The sequence below is a fragment of the Felis catus genome, chromosome A1 (assembly GCF_018350175.1).
Source record: "Felis catus isolate Fca126 chromosome A1, F.catus_Fca126_mat1.0, whole genome shotgun sequence".
Lineage (NCBI taxonomy): Eukaryota > Metazoa > Chordata > Mammalia > Carnivora > Felidae > Felis > Felis catus.
The window spans coordinates 113,164,240-113,190,662 of NC_058368.1; the positions used below are offsets into that span (position 1 = coordinate 113,164,240).

A 26,423-nucleotide genomic window follows, 5' to 3' on the forward strand; every position below is an offset into this window, starting at 1 on the left:
TACCCTACATTTCTTGAGATGCTTTTGTTGGTAATAGTTGGTTTTGAATGTAGTCAATCAGGGGATGATATCCCACCATTAAAATGTTGACTGTACTTGGGGAGCTGGTGGAACCTTAGAGTAGGTTTAACTGGCTGAGGGCTCTCTACCTCTGTCCTCTTTTTGAGCTTGTCATGCGAACAAGTGGGAGGGGCAGAGGGAGAAGGGGAAAGAGAATTCCAAGTGGGCTCCAAGCTGTCAGTGCAGAGCCTGACATGGGGCTCAATCTCACGGCTGTGAGATCATGATCTAAGCAGAAATCAAGAGTCAGACGCTTCACCAAATGAGCCACCTGTGCACCCCTGAGCTTGTCACTCTTGAGGTGAAGGAGAGACGGCTTCCCTTCTTGAGTCCCATTTTAGAAATGCCACCTAAAAAAGCAAGCTGATCACTTTTCCAACTAATCATGTTTACCTATGAATCAAAGTGAAGATCAGTGTCGAAAGAGAGATCATTAATTTGAAGGAAAATCAGTGTCTTCCTCACTAGCTTCTGCTTAGGAAGGTTACACAAACCCCACAGAAGATTCCATTCAGGAGTATCTGTGTGCTCTTATCACAGATGTCAGATACCAGTCATGGAGCCACGAATGCCACCTGTTTAATGTTTCTAAATGAGAATGAACTTTCTCATCCAAGTCCTCTGTCATGCAGAGCTGGAGGAGTAGAAAAACTTGCTGTAGAATGTTTTCCTAATGGTTTTAACTAGCAGCTGGCTTTTGGAATCCTCTGGTATGCACCTTAACCTCTCTGCTTTCAGTTCGAAAGTCATTCCTTGTACAAAGCATTTGCTGATTTCTTTTGTTAGCTAACTATTTAAGTTGGCCCCATGACTGTTGGCTCTCAAGGGCTGAAAACCACTCTAACAATCCTGTTTCTCAGCTCATCTACTTTTAATCTAAATTCTTAGAATGTATTTTTAGAACAAGTATGCTTAGAAGTAGGTTTTGACATTTTCAATTATTGAAATTTGGAGCCTTTTTTTCTGTATCAAATGCACAATGGCAGAATGCACCCTTAATTTCGAGAAGACTCATTAAAAACTTCCATCTTGATACATAATTAACCAGAGTCAAAGTGGTCATGATTAGTCAAGCCTCACAATTAAAATCCTCAGTTTGATGAACTTTTGAAATAAAATGCCATTATCATCTAAAACCTCAATCATCTATGATAATGAAGCTCTCAATTAATTCTTTTGTTCTTCCCAAAAAGATTAATAATGCTAGTTCATATTTTTTTAAGTATCAACATCTGCAAGAGGCATACCATATAAACCATATGTAACTAATCTCTTCCAAAGGGAGCAAGAAACAGATTTAGGCATGTGTTTTATGGACAGCTAGTATTTCCCTATAATAATTGTTCATGCTAATTATCTTTCTTGGATTGATTATGTTTGCAATAAATTATTATCTTTATGATTATTGCCAGATTCAGGAAAATGTTCAAGAAGTAAATGGTGGTTAGTCTAAATGACCTTGCACAGAGTTAGTGTTTCATATAAATGCCACATTAAGTGGATAATTGCTGTGATCTGATCCTCACCCTTAATAACTCCTTCTGGTCCAGCTGCTGCTTAAAAAATCTTGAGCACCAGAGCTGAACCCGGAAGTATTAAGACTACATTGGAATCTACTGGGTAAGTCCTTAAGGTTATATGGAATATTGTCCTGCACATGATTACAACTTTAAGTGACTACTTGTGACCATGGTGATGGCCTTTACTTGATGCAAAGTAGTGATTTATCATGGGAGCCAAGGACAGATTGATGCTTCATCTGCCTATAAGACCCATGACGAAAACTGGTAGCCTAAGCCAGTGTCTGATCATCTCTCTATACAAATTCTCCTAATGTTCATAGTCTTCATGGTCAAGACGATTTTCCTTTATAATTTAAATTTATTTTTCGTCATGTTTATCTTTAGCTGCAAAAATAAGTAGGAACTGGGTGCTCATTCTGTATTAATCGCTGATGGACCATTAATTGTTGATGGACAATTTATAGAGAAGATTCACATGGCTGACGGTATATATGGATGACCTACCACATGCAGGCCCCTGCAGGTGGCTTCTTTTGTTCTTGCTGAGGAATCACCTCCTGAAGTCATCAAGTACAAATGGGGTATCTGCTAAATGTCTAACTTTAAGCACATCGAGCCTAGAATCCTTATATTTCTCAGATCTTACTTTTTGTCCCTAATAGAGCCACCACCATAGCATCATTCAACAAATATATGAGCCATGAGTTATGCTAAACCCTGCAGAACATAGCTCTGAATAAGGCTTCCATTTCCCCATTTCCCCTGAGCAGTCTTCTGAGGGATATCAAATAGAAAATGACCAAAAAAAAAAAAAAGGTAATAACAGTACAGGTGTGGGAGGTACATGGAACTTGAGGATCACAGAGAGGTGCCCCTAGTCTAGCAGAGGGTGAGAGAAGAGTGCCTGGTTGAACTGACATCAAAGTCAAGTTTTGGACAGTGAACAGCCATTAACAGACTTTGGGGTGAGCTGGGTGAGGGCTGGGAAGGCACGAGCAGAGTCTTGTTAAAAACACAAAATTCAGCTGAGTAAATTAGTTTTGACAAATGCGGTTTTAAACTCAGCTGAAGATCTAATTGGCTTTATTAAACAATGCATAAATCAGGGAGCACCCCATCTAGCAAGTAGCAGGACTTTGCTGAACTAAACAAAAGAAAGGTTGTTAAAGACTGTGGGGGGGGGGGTCATTAAAAAAAAGGAGAAGAAAGGGATCTGTTAGCAAGGAGAGCATCATTTGGGCAAGGTGGCCCTCCTGATGGGAACGGAAGCAGTCTATCAGTACATTTCCTAGTACTGACAGGAAATTCTGTGTTGACTGGTTCGTTCCATTCCTGGGAGGGTGAAACCGCAGTTACCTTGGATTTTAAGTCTTGGTTTATGGACTTGGCCTAAGTGACACCATCTGGGGTCTGTGGTTGTCTTTTGAACAGCCTGTTGTAGGTTCTAGAAAGTGGAAGCACATGTATAAACTCTGCAGGCGAGGAAGAGCATAGAATACCTTAAAAACAGTGATGGAAATCAGTGTAGTATGGCTGGAATATAAAGTACAGCTCCTACCTGAGCCCATAGAGATAGAGGTTCGGCTTCCAACCTGCAGGCGAAGGAGAACCATCGCAGAGTGTTGGGAGGGGAGAGGCGTGATCAGGTAGGCATCTTAGAAAACCTACTCTGAGAGCAATAGCGCTATGATTGAAGGAGGACAGGAGGGCCATAAAGATGCTGGGCATACAATCTAGGACTAAGAATGGAGGCCGCCCCAAACACTTGCTTTTTTCCATGTCCCCTGCAAGTAAAAGCCCCTTTGGGAACCGCATCAACAATTTAAGGGTGTTTTCAGTTATTCTGGAGCAATACTGTAATCTCCTTCATAAGAGAAAAATGCTATTTGCCATCACTGAAAAACGCTCAATTGGTAGTTCTCTGGGAGAAACTATTCAGTTTGCTAAAATTTAAATACCCACAGAGTAAAAACAAAAGCAGCTAATAAGAAATGTGTCATTGAAATTGAACAGAAGCTAGAGAAGTCCCATTTCTTGTTCTTTTTATCTTTTCAAAAGCATGGCTCCACAGCAATTTACCCATGTTATCATTCATCCTTTGTATCATTAGCATTTGGGAAAATGCCTGAAACTGTCACCATGAGACAAGCAACATGTAGAAACTAAAAATGCAGTTTGGGGAAATTAGAAAATAAAACTCTGAAGGAAGAGGATTGAATGTTTCATTAAACGTAAAGATGATGCTAAAAATAAAATCCTTCCTGGCTTCAAGAGTTGTTGGCTACTGAAATGTCAAAATCAATTAGGCCTTTTTTTTTTTTTTTTTTTTTTTTTGCATGCTCTGTGGTGCAAAACCAATTACTGTGACAGTCCCTGTCCTCAGGACACAGAGACCACAGATGTGGGAGATGAAACAAGGGCCAATCTTGAGCCAAACATTTATTAAAGCAAGTACCAGTTTTAAAAAGTTGTTCATTCATTGGTTGTTATTCATTCACTCACTCATGCCAGTCCACACTTTCATAAGGCAGGGGGCATGGGAGAAGTGCCAGGGGAACTGGGTGTGGGTCATGTCCATTGTAGGCTTGTTTGGCTCCAGGGGAAGTGTTAAGTCATGGCCTTAAATGGCCAAAACAAAGTGGAAAGTACTGTTGATAGACACTGCTTTTGGTGCAAGTGGGTGAGGATCAGAAGGGGAGTAGTGACCAGAGGGAGAAAAACAATAGACTAGGCACTGTATTTCGTGTATATAGGTGTTAGCTTAAAAATAGGTCTCATGTGGCAGGGACTGTAATCACTCATCTTTTAACATGAGGGAAATAAGACTTAGAAAAATTTAATAGTTCACTGGTCCTGGGATATTGGTTACTGTTGGCACCTGTTGGACTTCATAGCACATCATTTTATTTCTAGTCTATTCTGAATTATAAGTTTGGTTTCATGATTTTGCAAACTTCACTCGGTAAAGGAACCACGTATATACTCTTCAAATAGTAAGACAGAGGGCAAGAAGCATGGAGCTGAAGAGTCCTGGGCATCTCCTTTGGTGTGGTACCAGGATAATCAGTCCAGATAATGGGGCTCTGGGATTTCAGGATTTCCAGATGCCAGAGAAGGCTTCCAGAAGAGATGGGGGCAGAGCTGGACCTTGAAAGTGGGACCTGGGCAAAAGGGAGATAAAGGGAATCCTCAGAAGGGAAGAAAGCTGAGAAAATTAAACCATTTCTACATTTCCCAGTAGGGTGACGTTGATTCCAGTTCAGATAACTCAGCAGAGACCTCTCTGTACCAATGTCTGAGTTGAGGGGAGGAGACCATGAAGTAACCCCATGAAGACTGCACAGCAGAGACGATCTAGGATGTGGGGGTTGGAAGAGACATATTTTAGAGAAGCAGTCAGTGGTAGACAAGGAAAGGCTGAGCTTCTCCCTTAGTCCCCACTTGCCCCTTTCCAGTTAAGGATATGCACAGTGGAAATTTTCTTAGTTTTGACAAATGGAATTTTAAACTTTTCTCTAGCCCCACCTGATTTCCAATCAGAATGCATTCCTGAACCCTGCTTAGAGCCAACCCTTCAGAGAAGGGTAAGTTAGGAGCAAGATGATTGCGGTTATTAGCGTATATCACTGATTTTCTGACTGTTGCTGTTTCCTCCTATGTTTTAGATTTATCTACTGGTTTATAGGTTTTCTTCTGTCCCTGGTTGAACATACTAATGAACCCTTTCAGCTATGGAGAGTTCCTTTCTATCTAAACATGGTGATCTCCAGTGAGGGTTAGAGCAGTTGGAGAAATGATCAATTGTTGGAGCTAGAACATAGGATTTGGAGACTTTGGATACGTTCCGGACATTGAGTTTAGTCATAGCTGAGAAATAGGAACAAATTTATTTTTATGAGAATGGGAGATGGGCGAGAAATTATTCTAGTTCCTCATCTTATTTACAGGAAAGCCAGCTGGAGGCAGGGGTATGAGGGATGTCCTACACAAATCAGTGATGTGTAGACAGAGACAGGAGGGAACAGTTTGGGTTCTGTCAGTAGCCCTTCACTTCCTCATTGGAAGTTTGACTCGATGATGCGTGGCTCAGACCTCATAAGCAGATGACTGATAAATGGATAGAATTCTAAAGAGCTCAACTATGTCTGTAATGGTGGTAACTCAGTTGAAATGGCCCTATTGTTTATAGGTGGAGTGAACTATTGAGATCGAAGACCATTGACACATAAAATGTAGAGAAAGGAAATACGTACAATGGAAGCTGACAGCCCCCAATGTGCCTTGGGGCAGCAGAAAATTTCTATAGTCCTTCACTTCAATGCTGGGACAGTGAGGATAGTGAATTTTTGTTGGGAAGGTAGGAATCTATGCTTTGTCCCACTATGATCTTTTGACATCTTATATGTCTGCTTGGTCAATGAAGTTTCTTTTTGAGATACCCATGGTCTCTGTGACAGCTTTGTTCAAGCCTTGCAGTCATTCAGTCCGCCACACTCCCACCCAAGAGCAGTGTGACTCCACTTGGGACAATAGGAATTACTGCCTGGGTAAATCTTCAAGAACGATCTCAATTGAGCTGGTACATAATACAGAGTAAGTGTGAAATAATTCTGGTTGAACTAATAGAATATTGCCCCACGGAGCAGGGACAGAAAGTAAAAATAAAATCTCTCAATGGCAAACACTTGGCAGGAGGGTGAGGATCATGCTTTCCTTATTCTCAAGTTATAAAATATATGCGTCATGCAAAATAAGTCAGTGGCACAGTTCTGTTCTTTTTTTTTTTTTTTAATGTAATTTATTGTCAAATTGTTTTCCATACTGTTACGGAACCAGGCCAGAACGCTGGCGGAAAAACCAAGCAGCACTTGGACATCTTGGTGGATTGGAGATTTATTAAACACCAGCGGGCTCAGAGGAGACCGTTTCTTCAAAGATCTGAGCCCCGAATGTAAGTGGGAAGGGTAATTTATAGTTGTCAGCCTCCATATCTGTGGGGGGAGGGTTTCGTGCGCCAGGCAAACAGGGCAAGAACTTGAACCTGGAAGAGGGGTTTCTAAGCCAGAGACCAGAGCTTGTTTTAGGCCCATTGGCCATCTTTGGCGCATTACTTTATTCATTTCTCCAACAATACAACACCCAGTGTTCATCCCAACAAGTGCCTTCCTTGGTGCCCATCACCCACTTTCTCATCTCCTCCATCCCCCATCAACCTTCAGTTTATTTTCAGTATCCAAGAGTCTTATGGTTTGCCTCCCTCCCTCTCTGTAGCTTTTTTCCCCCTCTTCCCCTCCCCCATGGTCTTCTGTTAAGTTCTGTTCTTGAGGAGCTAATCATCTCTCCAAAAGTTCACATATAGCTATATTTTGATATATTAAAAAATATATTTTGATATATTAAAAAAATATTATATTAGAGTGGCCTAGTGACCTTTGCTTTTTAGCCCTTATGTTATTCTTCCTTTAGTCTTTTTGATCAAGTCAATGGAGGCTTAGGACAGAGTGAGAGATACAATGGTGATTAGGAGAAAAGAGAAGGAAAATGATGAAACACATTTAGGGATTCAGTGGAAATTATCAACTAGATTTGGAGGAAAGATTAATTACTGTTATTCTGTTTAATGTAATTACTCCTCCATACCACTATGACTCGGAAATCAAATAAAATGTAAGTGAATGAAACATAATCAAATATGTTTCTTTGAAATGTACTTTATACACAATTAGCACAAATTCTTGAACCGTCACTTTGTTGAGAAGGATCCACATATTCAGTAATTGCTTTGATACAACTGAATAACTATTAAATTTTTCTAAGTTAATTCTCTACCTTACATTATCTTATTAAAACAATCTAAAAGTACTTAAAGAGCTAAAAGTACTTAAAGAAAACATAGTTAATGTATTACAAACAGAGGACAGAGTTGGTCTTTCCAGTTGTGATTCCAAAGAAAGAACCCACCAAAGAAATGGGGAGGGAGGAGATAGGACTGCTTACAATACATTATTACTAAGCCTTCTCCACACAAAAGATACAGTAAATAAAACTAAAAGGAAAATTATAAAAGCTGGAAAAAAACAGTTGCAACATATGACAAAAGGCAGATTGGGGGAAAAGAGTTTTAAAAAGAAATTCACACAGCCAACAACTGTACACAAAGGGTTCAACTCCACTAGTAGTAATGCCAAAGATATAGCATAACAGAAAAGATTTAAAAAGTAAAAATGCTAAGAGAAATAGATTCTTTTAGTCGCTGATGGTGGGAAACAACCTTTCTGAATCACGATTTAGAAGCACCTTTCAAATTTGGATGTATCTTTGACCTAGCAATTGCACACTTAGGAATTTACATACGGGATAATTTTAAAAAATAGATAATAGCTAATGCCTACTGCATATTTACGACATTGGTGACCCCGTTCCAAGCAAGTTACCTGGTACGTCCCATTTAATTTTCCCAACAGTCCCGTGAGACCAGGACTATGTCCTGTTTATCGTTTGAGGAAAGAATCATCCAGCTAGTAGATAATTAGCAAATGAAATACTTTCTTCCGATTAAGTATTATTTTAAGTATTTAAAAAAAGTTGAAACAGCTTAAAATTCTAAGAGAGGGATTTGTTAAATTATGTAACAATTATATAATGAATTCAGCCACCTTGACATTGGAAAGAACGGTTTAGGTTATTTTTGACATTCAGAGATGACTATTATGTATAAAGTATGAGAAATAGATTACAAGAGAGTATATAATGATCTCATTATTGTTTAAAAATAGGTATCTGAATATTTTCCTGTATATACAAATACGTTTTTAAAAGTCTTAAAGGTTAAATCAAAATAGTAATAGAATTTATGTCTGAAGGGTGAAATTGTGTATAGCATATATTTTCTTCTTTTTGTTATTTGCTTCTTATTTTTTCTACATTGAACACATTTTTACTTGATTCATATATAAGGTTGTGCCTCACCCTGAAATCTTAAAAAAAAAAACAAACACTAAGTAGTTAATAGTTGCTAATTTTTATCTCGAGTGGAAAATTGAAGACACGAGGGTAGTGCTCTCAGTGGACAATAAAACAAAGTAGGCTCAGGAGAACTAGGTTTCACTTTGACTTTCTAAAGATTTTCTTGACTAGCAGTGAGTAAAAATTGAATTACACAGCAGAGGTAGATTGTAGAGTTACGTGGCTTCATAAAGAGCAAAAGGAGACGCTCTGAAACTGAATTGCTCATTTACTCAAGTGCCTCCATCTAGAACAAAGATTCTAAACTTAGGGCACAGCGGGTTCCTGAATGCAATTAAGGGAGTCCATGAACTTGAGCAGAAGGAAACTGCATCTTAATTTTCATTAATGTCTAGCTACAAATTTGAATTTCTTCAATTGTAAATGTAGGCAACAAATCACCTATGACTCTAGCAGCAACTATGACTTTGTCCCCAATAGAAAGCCCATATATTTTCATGTCATATTATAGGTATTTATGTTATATTTACATTTGTTATTACGTTGAAGTTGTGACAGTTGATTTGCTCCTGAGTCTTATTAATAAATGCAATGATGAAGAAGCATACATATTGTCATATCATATGTTGTTTTTTAAAAATGTTAACCAGATTTCAACATCATGGTTTCCTTGGGAGTCCTATGTCTTAATCTTATGTGTTTAAAAACATGATTCTGAGGGGCACCTGGGTGGTCAGTCGGTAGAGCGTCTGACTCTTGGTTTTGGCTCAGGTCGTGGTCTCACAGTTTGTGGGTTCAAGCCCCCCATCGGACTCTGTAGCTGGCAGCATGAAGTCTGCTTCGGATTCTCTCTCTCTTTCCCTCCTGTCTCTCTCTCTCTCTCTCTCTGTCCCTTCCCTGCTCAAGCTGTCTCTGTCTCTCTCAAAAAAATAAATACATAAACATAAAAAAATTCAAACACATTGGATCTGGGAAGGGATCAATAGACTTCATCGGAATGCTAAGAGCCCGTGGCACTGGATAGGATGCTAAGAGCCCGTGCCCCTGACGCACAATGCGTGGATCAGACAGGTACAGTCAGGCAGAAGACACGTCTGGTCCTCTCACATGCTCCATGACGCCTCTTGCCTTGGGGCTAAAAGATGGTTGGAGAGCTTCAGATTTCAAGGTGCAAGGACAGCGGTGGCACGCAGTAGGGACTTTAATACAGGTCTCTTCTTCATTCCCTTTCCTAATCCTCCTCTTTGAGAAGTCAGTGGCCATGCCTGCCTACAAGTCAGTCAAAAAATAAGTAGTAATTGACTATTTTTTTAATGGCCATCTGTTTAACTGTATTTAATGAGGCTTTCGTTCAATTGACATATGTATAAACAGATTAGCCACTCAAAACCCGCTAAGCACGCACCAGTATGAACCCACAGCGCGGGCGTTGGAGACACAAACTGCTGGCTCCTGTCGTCAAGGGGAGCACTGCCTGACGGGAGAGAGGAGGTGCGTGCCCACCATTTTCTGTTGTTTTCATCTCTGTGCTTGCTGGCCTACTTTTTTCTTTGCACAAGTTTGGCTTATTTTTGTAGTGGTCTTGTGAAAACACAACATTAGCAAAAACGTGGTAACCACTCTCTCCCACCTCCTATTGGAGTTTGTTTTTCCTCGTCCTCACCCTGTTATGTTCCCACAGTGGCCACAGAGCAACACGGATCAGGCCTGCAAACTGCCGATTGCTGATAGATGGAGGTAGCCTGCCTTCTAATTTGCAACGTGCCTTCACATCCATTGACTTCTGCCAGCGTTTCTCAAAGTGTGACCCAAGAAACAGAGATAGCTAAAGAGTAAATCCTTGGGGCTGGCCCCAAACTGCTGAGTTGGAAAATGTGAGACTGGACCCCAGACACCTGAATTATAAACAAATAGTGTCTCTTGCCTTTTTTGGCCCACTTCTCCAGTGATTCTTCGGCACGTGGAAATGTAAGAACTGCCACCGTACGTGATCGTCACAAAACTCCTATAAAGTAGTGAGCCAAACGGCATCAGCCCATTTCAGAAATTAGGGCAGTGAACGTCGAAGAAGTTGAGTGGTTTTGTTTCAGATGATGCATTGGTATTGTGGCAGCTGGTTAGGGTGTGGTCCAGAGAGGCAGAGCGGGCAGCAAGGAGGCGCACAAGAGAATTGCTGTCAGCCAGGAGCTTGAGGCACAGGATGGAAAGTACAGTGTGGGCATGGGAAGACTGAGCTTGGGACAGAAACGTCCCTTCAGGAGAGTTCGCACTTCAGCAGCTAATCGTGGCAAGAGGCAGCCAGGGCCTCTGCAAGGGGGAGGGTATTGGGTACGAGAAGGGGAAAGTAATTCATTCCCATCGTTGGCAGGTTCCATGTTTGCAAATTCACCTGCTTGCTCAAATGTACTTTGTAATCCCCAAATCAATACTTAAGGTGCATTTGCTGATATTCATAGATATGCACAGAGCCGTGAACAATAGTGCTCTGGGGTGTTTTGGTTTTGTTTTTGTTTTTGTGTCCTTTCTTAGTGATTTTGCTGTTGAAAATGGCTCCCAAGTGTTCCTGAGTGCAAGAGGGCTGTGGTATGCCTCATGGAGAAAATACGAGTGTTAGAATAAGCTTCATTCAGGCATGAGTCATAGTGCTGTTGGCTGTGAGTTCTATGGTAATGAACCACCAAAGTGCGTTAAATAAGGTGTTTTAAGATGGGAGCAAACACAGGGTTCTGTATCGATCAGCTGATGAAACTGTGATTAAGGAAGGACTCATAGGAACCTAATCCTGTGTTTCCCTAGGAGCCGTGGTTCAGAGTCTACTAATTTACTGTACTTGGTGACTTCATAGAATATAGCTACCAGGAATAACAAGAATCAACTTTAATTACTGGGGCAACATCAGGTGGTATCTCCTGGGTGTCAGAGACTCTGTGCTTTGGTGTAAGCGCCATAATCCTCATCCCACCTGCAGTGTGTTTGCCATGGTCTACATGGCAGGGATTAGGATACAGACTCAGAATTGAGTTGATCCAAGCTCCCTAAATGAAGAAATGACAAACGCTACTTTGCCATAGACATTTCAGAGTCAGAACCATCAAAAGAGTTTTACTTACTATTGGGATGGGTGGGCAAGGAAGCCGGGAGAGCCCCACTGACCAGGAAGCTGGTGATGCTGCTAGAGAAAACTATAGGCTAACATTTTTGGTGGAAAAGCAGGACTTGATTTGGGGTGTAGATTTGGAAATCACTCACGAAGATGCATTTATAGTCATGGGAGAGAGTGAGACACAACCCCCAAGCCCTAGAAGAGACAGAATTTGAAAAACTTTCTATTTCAAGGAAGAAGGGGGAGCAAAGAAACTAAGACAGAGAAAAAAAAAAAAGAAAAAAAGAAAAAAAAAGCAGGGACAGACTAGGAGATTAGGAAGCAAAAAATGGATTTTCCAAAAATGCAAACAGGAGATGGCCCGTGGTGTGAGACACTCAGAAAGGTCAGGTGGGATGAAGGCTGAGAAAAGGTCACTGCGTTTGCTGATGGAATGTCACTAGTGACCTTTGGGAGAGCAGTTGACGGTGGGGACAGAGGATAGGGAAGTAGTGAGTAGGTCTGAGGCAACAGAGGCCGCTGAGCAGGACCACTCTCTACCGGGTGCAAGTCTCCAGAGGAGGAGATGGAGGGAGAACTTTTTTGAGCGGAGACGGGAACCACCTTGGAGACAAGGAAGTGGAGTCCAGGGAAAATGGAAAGGCAAGGGGAAGTGTCATTTTGAAAACGGAAGGGAATAGGAGGGGAAGAATAAGCAGATGTGTCCTTTGCAAAGAAAGGGAGACACTTCCTCTTCCTGAGGCTGCATGCAGCTTGCATGTGCTGAGGCCCGTGGAGACAGAAATTGCAAGCTTTTAGGCTGAGATCTAGGCTGCAAGAATACACTGCAACACAGTTGGGACACCTGCTCTGGTGGGGTTTTCAGTCTCGGAGGTGCTACATTGAGACCCCATCGATTCTAACTGGAGACTTTAGTCGTTTCCGGGAATCTCGGTGCTGGGGAAATAGACTGTGCTCTGAAGCAGATGTAGTCGCTTGGCTACTTCTAAAAAGTTATGACCTAGAAATCTTGCTGAATCCGTTTTTACCATTAATAACAACTATTTAGTGCTGGCATTTTTAGGCAGACACCTTGTTTAAGTTCTTTGCAAGTGAAACAAAGACTCACTTAAATCCCTCACGTAGGTTAAACGTTTCCCGTTCTCTCTCGTCTGTTTTCCTTATTCATCAAGAAACCTGGCAAACCTTTTTAACTACCGATATTGCAGAGGCAAAGTTCAGTCAGGCTTGTGTTACGTTGTCGCAATACCCCCAGATTAATAAGATCTGACTACCCAACGCCGTTTGCCGGCTGGACCTGAGTGCCCTTAATTGCCCTGCCCACGGGAACGGGAAAGTGGGGTAGGCAGTTTCACTGCTCTTGGTTATGGCCTCTCAGTGATAAAATGCTTCCAGACCTAGAATGTTCCAAACAGCCTGTTCCCTGGGAAATGCTGTGTAGAAGCTGATGGGTAGCTTGCTCAGTCGAGCCCAGCCAAGAGAATTGAGATATTAAAGTTGGAGATGCTGGTATGCTGGGGAAGCAGTTCTAACCCTGGGTCTGGCTCAGAGCTGTCACCGTCCCTGCCCTGCCCTGGGTCACAGAAAGAAATTGCTCACCTCCCTTGACACCACTGTTCGGGAGCCTGCTGCCTGGCCTCTGCCCTCAGGCTCAGCCTTTCTCCAGGGCTTCTGCAGTAGGATAGACCTAGACGCAAAAATCAGCTCTTGGCCTTACACTTAGACTAGCGCAACTTCCTGAGCATCTCTGAGCCTGGAAAATGGGAGCACAGGCTCCTTGGAGATGCAGACAGGATGCAGCGGGTAAGATGCCTAATGGGCAGCAGCAGTCAGGGCTTACTGCTCTCACGTATGCATCTTAGATGGCAAGCGATTTTCTGTTTCCAACCCTTTTGATCGTTGTTTCCATCTCAGATTCTGGCAAAGTGTGTTCATTGTGACAAGTCAAACAATACAGCATTGTGCAAAGAAAACCATAATTCTTTCCCTCCCCCGCTTCCAGCACCTCATCCACCCTTCCAGAAGTATCCATCGCTAAGGTTTGTGGGTAATCTCCCATGTTTCTCCCTGCTCGCACTGACACATGCATAAATGTCAGGGACTTTATTCCCCTCTAAGTACGTATGCGTATTGTTCTTGGTGTTGTTTTACAAAAAATAGGATCAAGTGTACTCTTACTGCTTTCACAGATGTCTCTCTAGGTCAATATTACAAATCAACTTATTCTTTTGAAGAGCCATGTTATCCTAAACAGCCTGTTAATAATATAATCAGCTCATAATATAACGCCACTGTAATCGTCTCAACCAGCTTCCTACTGATGGAGAGTCAGTCTATTTATAGTTTTGTTTCTCCAGCATAAATATTGTCATTAGCACTATTGTTCTGTAATAGGCATAAAACTGGACCACGGTTTGGATGGGAAAACCAGACTCCATAAGTCTCATTCTGCGTTATTTTTTTCTTCTGCCCTCACTTCTCCTCTCTTCTTTCTCCCCCCCCCCCACCTCTTCTTGCCCTCACAAACCACAGCTGGGCCTCAGTCCTGATAAACCTGGAAACAAGGGGACAGGGAAGGTTTGTTTCCAATCCTGCATTTTATTGGATCTGGCCTTGAGGGAGCCTGTCGTCATTTCATGAAGTGACTTTGCAGTCCCTAAGGAAATCCCTAAGCAAAGGTCTTAGGTCAGTAAATTAGCAGGCTGTGTTCTCCCTGCTTGGTGGGCACCCTAATAGGGTCATTTTGTTCCCTTAGTGTCCTCAGGAAAATCAGAAATATGAGATTCCCTTAAGCAGAGGAAAGCTCTTACTGCATTCCGGGGTATCCATAGTGGAAATTTCCAACAAATTCCATTACCAGTGGCATTTTGCGATTTGCAGGCTTAGGTGCGTCAACTGCTTCTAAGAGTTTAGCTCCTTCCTTCTTCCCATACCCTCTGCCTCTGGCACATACAGACGCTGAGCTGATTTTAAAGCCAGAGACCCAAAGTCTTAGCCCATCCTGCTGTAATGGGGGTGCCTACAGGTGACCAACACTGGACACATAATGACAGCAGACCAAGGCTGGCAGAGAGGGAGGGACTGGTCCCTGGGGGGAGGGGGGGGCAAATCCCAGCTTCTAGGGCAGGAGAGGGCTGGCTCAGACAAGCCCTCATGCTTCTGCTTGGCAAGGAGAAAATTAAACTTGCATAATGCACTGTATTCAACCTGTAGCATCGTGGTCACTTGTAAAAAAGTCTTGCCCAGGTATTGAGTCAGATTTACATTGTGCCATTATTTAGGTACTATTCTCAAGTCAGAGCGGTCTCTCCAGGTGTTACACACACACACACACACACACACACACACACACACACACACTTATTGATTCCAAGTTTCTTGAGGTCTCACACCAAATAGAGCAGAAAGGTGGAAGAGGGAAGAGTCTAGTTATGGGGACTCCTTGCCCTACTCTTTCAGAACTGGAGACATGGAAGTTTCCAAGAGCCTTTGTTATGCTATCTTGGCCTTTGCCTTGCTGTGCATCCTTGGTGCCCGGTGGCACACTGGCCCACGTCCTGGCATGCTGGCACACCCACTCGAAGGCCCACACGAATCTACGGTGCCAGCTCCAGCTTGCAGGAGGTTGGGGACCAAGCCCTGCCATGCTTCTTTCTCATCGTGCCGCCTGCCATCTCTGTTGCAGGTGATGCAGGTGATTCTCAACTGGTAGGAAATACCAGTTGAGAAGCAGGTGCGAGACCCTATGTTCACAGTCACCCCTAGAGTCATTAAGAACATTCTGGGAAGATCACCCAGAGAGGGAAAAAACATTCTGCAGATGTAGATTCTCCCACCTTCTGGACTTTCCCCAAAGCTCCTCTTCTCTCTTTCCCCGTCCTTTTTTATCATCTCTCTTGGTGGCGAAAACCACTAACGTAGTTGTGCTTCATTTTCTGCTTGGTGCAGAGTGAGAGTCTATTCCCAGAAGGCGTATCTCTTTGCATTTAGAAGATGAAGTATTTAATCTCTGGTTATCAGCTGTGAGCTTGCTTTTCCATAACTGGGCACCGGAGGGAGGAACGGACTAGTGGATAAACAGACAGAGCAGGGAAGGCATCTTTTGGTGACATTTCACATCGCCTTGTCCCAGAATCCCATAATTAACTGTGTGACCAGCCACTTTATTTTCAGTTTGCCATCTGCGGGGAGGTGGTGTGTTAGTGGTGGCAGAGACCATGCCGTTCATGGTTGTATCCTCGACAATCTGCCCCAGACCTGCCATGTCACAGGTGCTCAGGCAGTATTTGCTGAATGAGAAATCAGCCCACTGCCCAAGGTCAGAACCTGCCTGTCCACAAAGGTAAGTTCTGACAACCGTAGGAGGGCTCACTGGTACACCTTCATGTTTTTGTCATGGGCTACAGCCGCCAAGATGAGCAATTGGGAGAAAGGAATGGATTTGGGGAAGGAGGTATGACCTCGCAAAGAGGCTCCTAACTAGGAGTCTCCTGGTCTGAGATGCCAACGGCTTCTGTCTGAGTATTGAGGACAAGATTCTATGCCTTGACTGGGGGTGAATTTGAAAAGGAAGGGGAGAAGGGAATCAGCCCCACCCACTTCCGTCTTTCACTCGGGAGGGTTTGGTCTGTATGCCTGGGTGCAGGGAACTGAAATCCTCAAGTGTTAGGCTTCCTCTTCCTTCTTACAGCAGCATGTGTCATTCTCAATTTCATGCAGGAGGGGGCATAATATAGTGTTTAAAAGAGTTTGGAATCCATGGGGCACCTGGGTGACTTGGTTAAGTGTCGGACTTCAGCTCAGGTCATGATCTCACTGCTCTTGAGTTTGAGCCCGCATCAGGCTCTGTGCTGACAGCTCGGAGCCTGGAGCCTGCTTCAGATTCTGTGTCTCCCTCTCTCTGCCCCTCCCCTGCTTGCTCTCTCTTTCTCCCTCTCTCAAAAACAAACGTTAAAAAAAAAAAAGAGTTTGGAATCCAAATTCTGCTATGTGTTAGCTGTATGACCTGTTACTAAACTCTCTAAGTGACAGTTTCCTTATCGGCAAAATAAAGGATGTGTCTATAATAAGCATTTTAAGCATATAAATGTTAGCATATATGATACAATAGGCAGAGAAAATACCCCTCACACAATGACCTCCATTGGTCAGTTAGTTTCATAAACATTATGCCAGCCCAATTTCATTTATTTGTTTATAAACTCATTCATTTGACAAATCTTTCTTGAGCCACTGCCATAGTTGCTAAGACCATGGACTTTGGAGTTCCACTGTTTGGGTTTAAATTCTTGCTCAGATATTTATTGATTGCCTAGGTTGCCTTGGGCAAGTTGCTCAACCTCTCTATTCCCCCAACTCCCATTTGCAAAGTGAGCGTATCAGTAGCATTTATTTCATGGGTTATTGTGAGCATTCATTAAATTAGTACATTAAGAAAGTAGAAAGTACCCAGTAAATGTGAGCCCGATGTAAACAATGTGAACTGCTGTTACAGTTTTGAGCCAGACCCTGTGCTCAACGGTAGGATATGGTGGTAAGTAAAAATGGATGCAGCCTCTCAACTAACAAAGATCACAATCCAGCAGGAAAGAGGGCTTGCAAAAGATTATATAAATATTCTTATAATGGTAAGTAAGCCCTAAGAAGGCAGCATAAAAAGGTTAGTGCGCCGATGTGGCAGAGACTTGATCTGGAATGGATGGAGAAAGGGCCTTTGGAAAACCTCCCAGTGAAGTGACGGGCTGAGGCCTGAGGACTGGGGAGGTTCGGCCAGGCAAGTCAGAATTCCAGGTAGCGAGAAGAGCACGTTCCGAGGCCCTGGCATAGACAGGAGCAGGGCACGTTAGAAAAGCAGAGGTCGGGGCCTTCTGGGTGGCTCAGTCTGTTAAGCAAGTGACTTGATTTCAGCTCAGGTCATGATCTCACAGTTCCTGGGCTCGAGGCCTGCTCAACTGGCAAGTGCTGAGCTTGCCTGGGATTCTCTCTCCCTCTCTCTCTGTCCCTCCCCCATTCATTCTCTCTCTCTCTCTCTCTTTCTCAAAGTAAATAGAATAAACATTAAAAAAAGAAAAGCAGAGGACGCTGGCATTGTGACGAGGAGACAGAGGGTGGCCAGGCTGGAGGCGTGTGCAGCCTTTGGAGACAAGGTTCAGGATTGTAGGCTTGATCCAAAGAGCATCGGAACCCAAGGGGTTTTAAGTGGGGTGTGATGTGACAACTCTCTCTCTGCCATGTTCTGTCTGTGGAGCCACAGGTGTGATTAGGCCAGGGTCCCCTGGCCACTGAGTCCTCTTAATACTCTCCTTCAGCACAAGTCTATTAATTAGCTCATCAATCTCAGGTGTCGCAGAGCTAGGAACAAATGCGGGAAAACTCTTAGGGGCTCAAATTCCTCAACCATTCCTGTCTGGGATTCTCCATAGGAGGACACTCCTCTGGAATAAAATGATGGCATACTTTTTCTCCTCTGGTTACATCCCCAGTGCCTAACACGGTGTAAGGTGAGATATGAATCGACGAACCTATAAATGGTGGACGTTCAAACCTGTCACTATGCTGACATCACCAGGAACTCATCACACGGCAGCCAGCCGGCTTTTCACTGGTTTTTATGGCCCGGGCAGAGCACCTGCCCCTTGGGCTCCTTCCCCAAAGCCCTGGCACAGCATGAGTCAAAGTTATTTCTGATGTCAGGCGACTGTGAGGTTCACAGAGACAGAATGCTATGACACGGCTTAGTTTTATTTCTATATTTTGCTTTTAGCATCCACTTGTTCCCTCCTCTTGTACCTCTTTGAAAAGCTCCCGATTTCACGGAGAAGGACTGAAGCTATTTGCATTACAATACATTGTGTTCCCAGCCAAGGTGTCTGCGCAGTGAAACCTTCCCTTGATCAAACACCGCAGCTACTGTGGAGCCAGCTTTTGGAACAGCACAACACTTTGTGCTCTGCCTGAGGAGTGTATTTCAAGAAGAAAACATCGCGTTCTCTGCGTAATAAATCATACCTGTCAGGTAGGCTGCCCATCTCTGGGAGCATTAAGCAGGAGGCCAAACTCTGCTATCTTGCCTGGACCGAGGCTGATTTCTCAAGCACCGATTAAGCGACGAATGCACCGTCTATACAGGCAAATACAGGTCATCTTCCCCTTTCATGGCTGAATTGCTATCATGCAGCCAGAACTCTTACATGTCAGATCCCTAACAGGGTTTTGTTTTACATTCTGAACACAACAGGCTCATGGAACCTTCTGCCACCCACGTAGGCTCCCACTCGTCAGCCCCTCCTGCACAAAACGCGGCCCTCCCCTCCTTCCACAATCCAGGGATTTGAACCAAATGAAATAACGGTACAATTCAATTCAGATTCAGTTTAGGGAATATTTTGATTTTCTGGCTGAATAATTCTAGAAAAGATACAGGTTTAGTCCCAGGTCCAACTGGCTTATTGGATTTATGTATTTAAAAACAACTCTGATTTGCTTCATAGCTCACTTTAAAATAACCTGGGCTCAATCTGATTCTGGCAAGGAGAGCGACCGACCTATCCCCACTTCCTGCTCGGTGCTCACTTCAAGACTGCGCTGCACCTTCACACATGAAGCTAAATGAAGCTCAGTTCTGAAGAATAAATGTTTCAGGGTCCTTGTCTGATGGTGCTTGAGACCCAAGCTGAGTTGAAAAGGCCCAAGAATCCCATTTTCAGCGAAGAGTTGTCCTACATATGGTTTTAACAAAAATGTGTTTACTTTTCTACAATGACCATAAGACCAGCCTTCCATAGCACAAGACAAGCTTCCTGGGTACAAGCTACCCGAGAAAATCAGCAGATGATCTACATTCTTCCAGGAAATAAAGGATTGACTGTGGCCCAGTCCAGATCATAATGGGCTAAATGCTTCTCTCTGATCTCTTTGTGTGTGTCTCACCTTTTCTTGATCCCGCGTAGTCCTGACGTTCATTATTCCTTGTGCTGTTCCCAGAACTAAGCCCTGGGCCTAATAGATAATAGGTGTTTGCTGTGAATTGACTTGAATCCCAGTCTTATCTTGTAGAAGTTAGGCTTACATTTGGCTGCAAGGAACAGAAATTCCTTAAATGGTGACTTAACAAGATTGAGGTTGGTTTCTCTGTACTGTACAAGAAATTCACAGGTGGATGATCCAGGGCTGACCTCACATCTCTCCATGATGATCAGGAGCCCCATTTTCTCTCTGCCCTCTGTACTGGGTAGCCCTCCTCTTGCAGCAACACACATCCACACATCCATACACACACACACACACACACACACACAGACTTCAACAGATTATTATGAAACAAACAAACATACAACCAATATCCAGGTCAAGAAATAGAATATTATCAGCACCTCAAGAGTTCTCCTTCAGGTTCCCGCCTAGTTTCACTACCATCCCTTACCCCCTAAAAATTACCATCCTGACATTACTTTCCTTATAGTTTTATGAATTAAGTTTATTCTGATACACTACATTTCAGTGCTGTCTGTTCTAAAGTTTTTGATTAGTGGATTTGTACACTGTGTATCATTGTACATCTGATTTCATTTCTCAGCGTTATGTTTTTGAGATTACCCCATACTGTCCTGTGAAGAAGTTCTTTTCATTGTTTTATGGCATTTTGGTGAGTAAACAGTGGTATCACATGGTGCTACTAATTACCATTTTCCTGATTACTAATGTAGTTAAACACCCTTTCATATGGATTTTAGCCACTTGGATAACTTCTTTTGCAAATTACCTGCCCAAATCTTTCATTTTTATTTTTTTATTTTTATTTTTTCAACGTTTATTTATTTTTGGGGGGGGACAGAGAGAGACAGAGCATGAACGGGGGAGGGGCAGAGAGAGAGGGAGACACAGAATCGGAAACAGGCTCCAGGCTCTGAGCCATCAGTCCAGAGCCTGGCGAGGGGCTCGAACTCACGGACCGCGAGATCGTGACCTGGCTGAAGTCGGACGCTTAACCGACTGTGCCACCCAGGCGCCCCCAAATCTTTCATTTTTAAATTGCATTGTCTGTCTTATTTATTTGCAAGAACTCTTTGTGTATTCTGGGCAGAGTTCCTCACTTCCTGTATTACAAATACCTTCTAGCAGTCCATGGCTTGCCATTTCATTCCCATCTTCTGACGGTGAAAGTTCTTACTTTTAATTTAGTCACAATTATGAATCTTTTCATTATGGTTAGTGCTTGTGGTGTCTGGTTAAGAGATCTTTCTGGACCTTGAGGTTATCAAGAAATTCTCCTATGTTGTTTTCTGGAAACCTTATTATGTTGCCTTTCTTATTTAGACCTACAATCTTCCTGGGATTGATTTTTATGTATGCTTAATATAAGCCCAAGTGTTCCCCTCATTGGATATCCAGTAGTTGGAGTACCTGTTGCCAACTCGCCCATCATTTCCCCAGTGCTCTGCTGTGCTCGCTTTTACATCAGTCAAGCGTCCATATATGTCTGGTTTGTTTCTGAGCTCTCCATTCTGTTCCGCTAATTTGCATCTCCTTGATTCAGTATCACATTAAAAAAAACTGCACCTTTACAGTCCATTTTGATATCAAGCAGAGCCTGTCCTTTGACTTTTGTTCTTCAAGAGCATCTTGGCTTTTCTTGACCCCTTGTATTTCTATATAAATTTCAGAATGAGTTCGTTAAGTTACACAAACGAGAATTCTATTAAATTTATAGATCACATCTGTATAATACCGGTTTTCTCATCCACGAACGTGGCACATTCCTCCTTTTACTTAGGTCTTCTTTAATTTCTCTTCTTAATGTTTTATAATTTATTGTATTGTGAAGTTCTTACACCTCAGTTAGTTGTAGATATTTGATAATTTTAACATGACTGTAATTGTGTCTTTTAAAATTCCACTTTCCACCCGGTATATAGAAATGTAATTAATGTTTATATTCTGATCTTGTAACCAACAATCTTTCTAAACTCTATTCTAATTTTCATTTCTCTGTGGATTATTTTGGCTCTTTTACATATATAATTATTATCTATAAATTTCCTTAGATAATATGGGTCTGTTCAAATTTTTTATTTCTTCTTGAGTCTGTTTTTTTTTTTTTTTTAATTTTTGTTTTCAACGTTTATTTATTTTTGGGACAGAGAGAGACAGAGCATGAACGGGGGAGGGGCAGAGAGAGAAGGAGACACAGAATCGGAAACAGGCTCCAGGCCCTGGGCCATCAGCCCAGAGCCCGACGCGGGGCTCGAACTCCCGGACCGCGAGATTGTGACCTGGCTGAAGTCGGACGCTTAACTGACTGCGCCACCCAGGCACCCCTTCTTGAGTCTGTTTTATTAAGCTCTTGTCTTTATCTCATTCTGCTTGCTTTGTGTTTAATTTGTTCTTCTTTTTCTAATTTCTTAAGCTCTAAGTTTAGATCATCAGTTTGAGTCTTTATTACTAAGAAAGCCTTTTAAACTTAAAAACATCCCTATAAGCATTGCTTTACTGTGTCCTCAGATTTTTGATACATTTGTATTTTTATTATTCAGTTTAAATATATTTTGATTTCTCATGTCATTTCTTTTCTGAACCAAGGATTATTTATAATTGTGTTATTTAATTTCTAAATACTAGAGATTTTCTTGGTTATTTTATCATCACTGGTTACTTTATTTATTTTTGTTTATTTGCTTATTTTGAGAGAGTGTGTGTGCATAAATGGGACAGGGGCGGAGAGAAGGAGAGACAGAATCCCAAGCAAGCTCTAAGCCATCAGCGCGCAGCCTGATGCGAGGCTTGAACCTACAAACTGTGAGATCATAATCTGAGCTGAGATCAAGAATCGGATGCTTAACCGATTGCGGCATCCAGGCGCCCCGTTACTGGTTACTTAAAAACATTTTCTGCAACTTGATTCTCCTTTCTCCTATGTCATTTCAAATACCTGTATGTTTACTATTAGATATCATCTAACACATCCATAAGGCTCTGATCAATTCCATTTCAGTCTTCATTCCCTTTCCTCTTCATCTTGTACAGCTTCTATTAACCCATTCTTTCCTCTGCATGCCCATTTGTCTATTAATTAAGTCTATCCCATGACTTTTTGGTTTAGTTTTAGAAATTGCATATCTTCGTTCCAGATTTTCCGCTTCTTTATTTTTTATTATTTCTGTTTTTCAGCTGAGCTGTTCTTTTCTGGAAACATGTTTTGTTTCACTTCATTTCGAGAATAGTAAAGACAGTGCTTTCAAGTCCTTTTATGCTGGTTTCAACATTTAGTTCATCGCAGGCTTGGACTCAGTTGGCTGTCTTCTCTTCAGAATACGCTCCATTTTCTTGGTTCTCTGAAAATCAGGTAATTTCAGATTATATCCTGAACGTTATGCATGTTAAGTTCGGAGAATTTTGGAATTTGTTATTTTTACCCAATTTTTGTTGCTTGGTTTGTTTTCCAGGTAATTTCCTCGGCTGGGCTCAAGTTGTGAATTTTATTTCTTGAGGAGCAGCCTCAAGATCTGGTCTTAATACGGATCTTTTGTCTTTAGCTTAGTTTCTCTCAATCTGGCTCACGCCTGAGTCATTCAGAGGTTTTAGAGACATATGGCTGAGCAGAGTTTGGGGATGCTCCGTCTGACTCTTTCCCTTTTGTGAGTCCTTCACTCTCTTCAGTACCCATGATTGCTCAGCTTTACTTTTCTGGTTCCCCAGGCCAGAAAGAGCACAAGGTGTTTTTAAGGCAGCCTTGCCTGCCTCTGTGCGTGCAGCTTAGCCCCACGCAAAAAGCCTTGGAAGTCAAAGTTTATTGGTATCGCTCTCTGGCTTCCTCCTCCAAGCGAGCATGCATCCCCAGCTGTCTCTCTGTTTCTACCCATTTTTGCACGATCAGGCAGTTGGGTTTCCTACTATGTCAAGGATTAGTGTTTGTTTTCTGCAAGGGAAGGGAGCTGTCTTAGTCTCTCATACCCCAAAGTGGAAATTCTCTCTCAGAATTCCATTAAGTTAGTGAGGAGAGGAGAAATCCAATGGCAGTGAGTCAGCCTCCAACCTGGCCTGTTGATCCACTCGATATAAATATTTCAGCAGTAAATGTCCTTGCTTCTGACCTCAGAATATGGGCAGCCGAATCAGACTGCTTCTCCTCCTATCCAAAATACTCAGATACATGGGCCTCTGCGCAGGCTTTCTCAAAGTGGACCCAAGGCATTCATCCACACTAGCGTATCTGGATAGTTCTTGGGTTTCAGGCATATTCAGTAGGACCTGAATTAAGTCCACAAATTAGAACCTACGTTCTGTGAAGAGGACCCATCCCTGACCGTTGTCACCAGTGTTCCCCAGGAAGGAACACATGGTCTTGTGGAAATCTCAGATGGAAGACTTAATCAGGAGAGGCTGGAAGTGGAGGAAGACAGGAAGGGCTTACCATGAAATTCACATTGGGAAGTAGAAATATAAAAGGCACTAGGGTTTATTAAGTATTGATGTACTGAGCCATCTGGGAAGTAAAGTGGGGAGCGAATTATGGGCAGGCAAAGGGCTACTCAGCCAGTCTATCTGGGGCGTGCACTCCACAGGGAGAGGATAACTAGATATCGAGTGCCCACCAGGCTCTATAGCTGCCATGGCCCCCTCATGGCCCCTGTTGGACAGAGAAGAAATTGAGTCTCAGACTGTTATTATCACTTGCCCAACAGTTCACAGCCAGGGAGTGGCAGAGTCCTGGTATGAGTCCTGATCTGCTGGGACCGAGAACAGGTAGGAATCAGGCCAGGAGAGAGAGCTTGGAGCCATTCTCTGGCTCAGAGAGGTTTTCAGTCTTCACTCTAGTGTAAATAAGACAGACAGTGGATCTTAGAAAGCAAATTGAAAGGCAAATGAGCAAGACTGCCGTTGTTAAAAATTAACCATGCATCTCAATTTACTTAAGAAAAGATGGAAAAAGTCATTTGCCCATGGTAGTATCTTGATCATTATTCATAACAAATTACTTGGGCCACTGCCTAACTTAGCCCCACACTTCAAGGTCAAAGTACTCAAGGAATGTTAACCTGAGGAAAGGGAAATGGCCCATATTTGGATGCAGGGAATCAGCAGGAAAGAAACTGAATCAGACGCAGAGAGAGGCAGCCAACCGGAAGCCTGGTTTCTCCCAGCTGCTCCGAGCCCCTCTCCACCCCCTGGTCTCACTCCTGCCTGCAATCAATCTGGCCTCTTAGAGCTATTGACCGGTCTGCCCGAAAGTCATTGCCTGGATTCCATCTCCTCTAAAATCCATTTTCCCCGCCTCACAGAGAGCCGATTGGATTTCTCAATTATCAAATTGTACAGTCGTGAGCTTATATACTTCTAAGAGGTAATATGGTGTAAGTTCCTTTTCTGTGGAAATGTCAGATTGGCTCCTCTGGGGAGTGAATGGAATATTTAAAATACTCTTCCAGTCTCCATGGCCTGTTAAGAGGGATGCAAAGGTGAAATGTGACTTTGCTAAGGCTGGAATAACAACGCGTGTTCTCTGAGAAGCTCTGAGGCAGTTGGCGTCACTGACAGCATCCCTGCCTGGTCTTTTATCTGTTTGTCTTTCTACTTTTCTACAAGGATTAAAAAGTACACAAATGGGCACATGATATTTCTCTGCCAACACACGTCTTTGACACACATAAACTAAAATTTTGGCAATATATATTGCACCCTTAAGATAATTAAAGCGGTAATGCTTGTTTATTTTTTATAATGATAAATGCAGCTACTAATTGCTGGGAGTGTACTTTGTGCCTCGCAATACTTAGGTACTTAACAGGTACTATCTAGTTTTTAAATTAGTTTTGGATACAAAAAGCATATATGAACACCTTCCCCTTATAAAAAAACCCAAATAATTTAAATATTTCTGAAGTCAAATTGGATCTCCATCCTTGTCCTCCCCCAAGATTCTGCTCTCCTACCAGAGCGGAGCAGCTCTTTCAGCTTTTTGTGTCCTTCCGGAATTTTCTACCTATTTGCATATACATGTTCCTGTAGAAGTGATATAGGACCGAGTTTGTTTTATAAATAGAATCATTGCTATTTTTCATGCTGCGATTTGCTTTTTGCATTCAACGCTGCATCCTGGATATTGCCCCATGTTGATAAGAGTTCTGGCTCCTTTCTTTTTAAGCTCCTGTTTCATTGCGCAAACATGATAGCACCGAACTTGATTTGGCTCTTCCCTAGTAAAGCAGAATTAGGTTGTTTGATTCCCCCTTTTTCTTCTTGCTATCACACAGAAGGGGGAATTTCTATATTCTTCAGGTATTTAGCATTTTTTAGCTTCTTTGTTACGAACAAGAGGAAGCCAGTAGTCAGCCAAGCCTAGTACATAGGGTACACAGACACATTTCAAAAGCTCAGTTCTAGTACTAACTTACAGACAGAATGATCTGCGTTGTATGCCAAGCCGGGTAGGGAGAGGGAGGAAGGGAGGGAAGGAAGCTGAAAACACAGAGGAGAGCTATTGGGGTATCACCTCTGGGATCAATTACAAATTTGTCAGACAAATGAGAAGGACAGCCAGACCATAGGAAACACATAATTGTTGTCTTCATTTTGGTTTTTGCGTGTTTTTAATGAGAAAACAGTGGAAATCTCCCGTGGAGATGAGAACAAAGCCTTACTTAAGATGAGTGTGCTAAGTTTGCCGAGACCCCTTTCTCTGCAGACGTCCAGGTCAAGGCTGTCTCCTGCACACCACAGGCACGCGGGCCACAAGTAGCGACACTTCTATGCTGCTGAAGAACAAAAACGTCCGC

The 26,423-nt window shown here is 42.6% G+C and overlaps 1 long non-coding RNA gene across 1 annotated transcript in view; it reads left to right on the forward strand.

Moving 5' to 3' along the window:
- LOC109500675 overlaps positions 1–14,725 on the forward strand; it is a 101,651-nt gene extending 86,926 nt beyond the window's left edge. Inside the window, exons 4-6 of the long non-coding RNA XR_006599239.1 lie at positions 1,611–6,534; positions 9,924–10,040; positions 10,231–14,725. This is a non-coding gene — a long non-coding RNA (uncharacterized LOC109500675). The remainder of the gene's footprint in view (positions 1–1,610; positions 6,535–9,923; positions 10,041–10,230) is intronic.
- Positions 14,726–26,423: the final 11,698 nt, after the last annotated feature.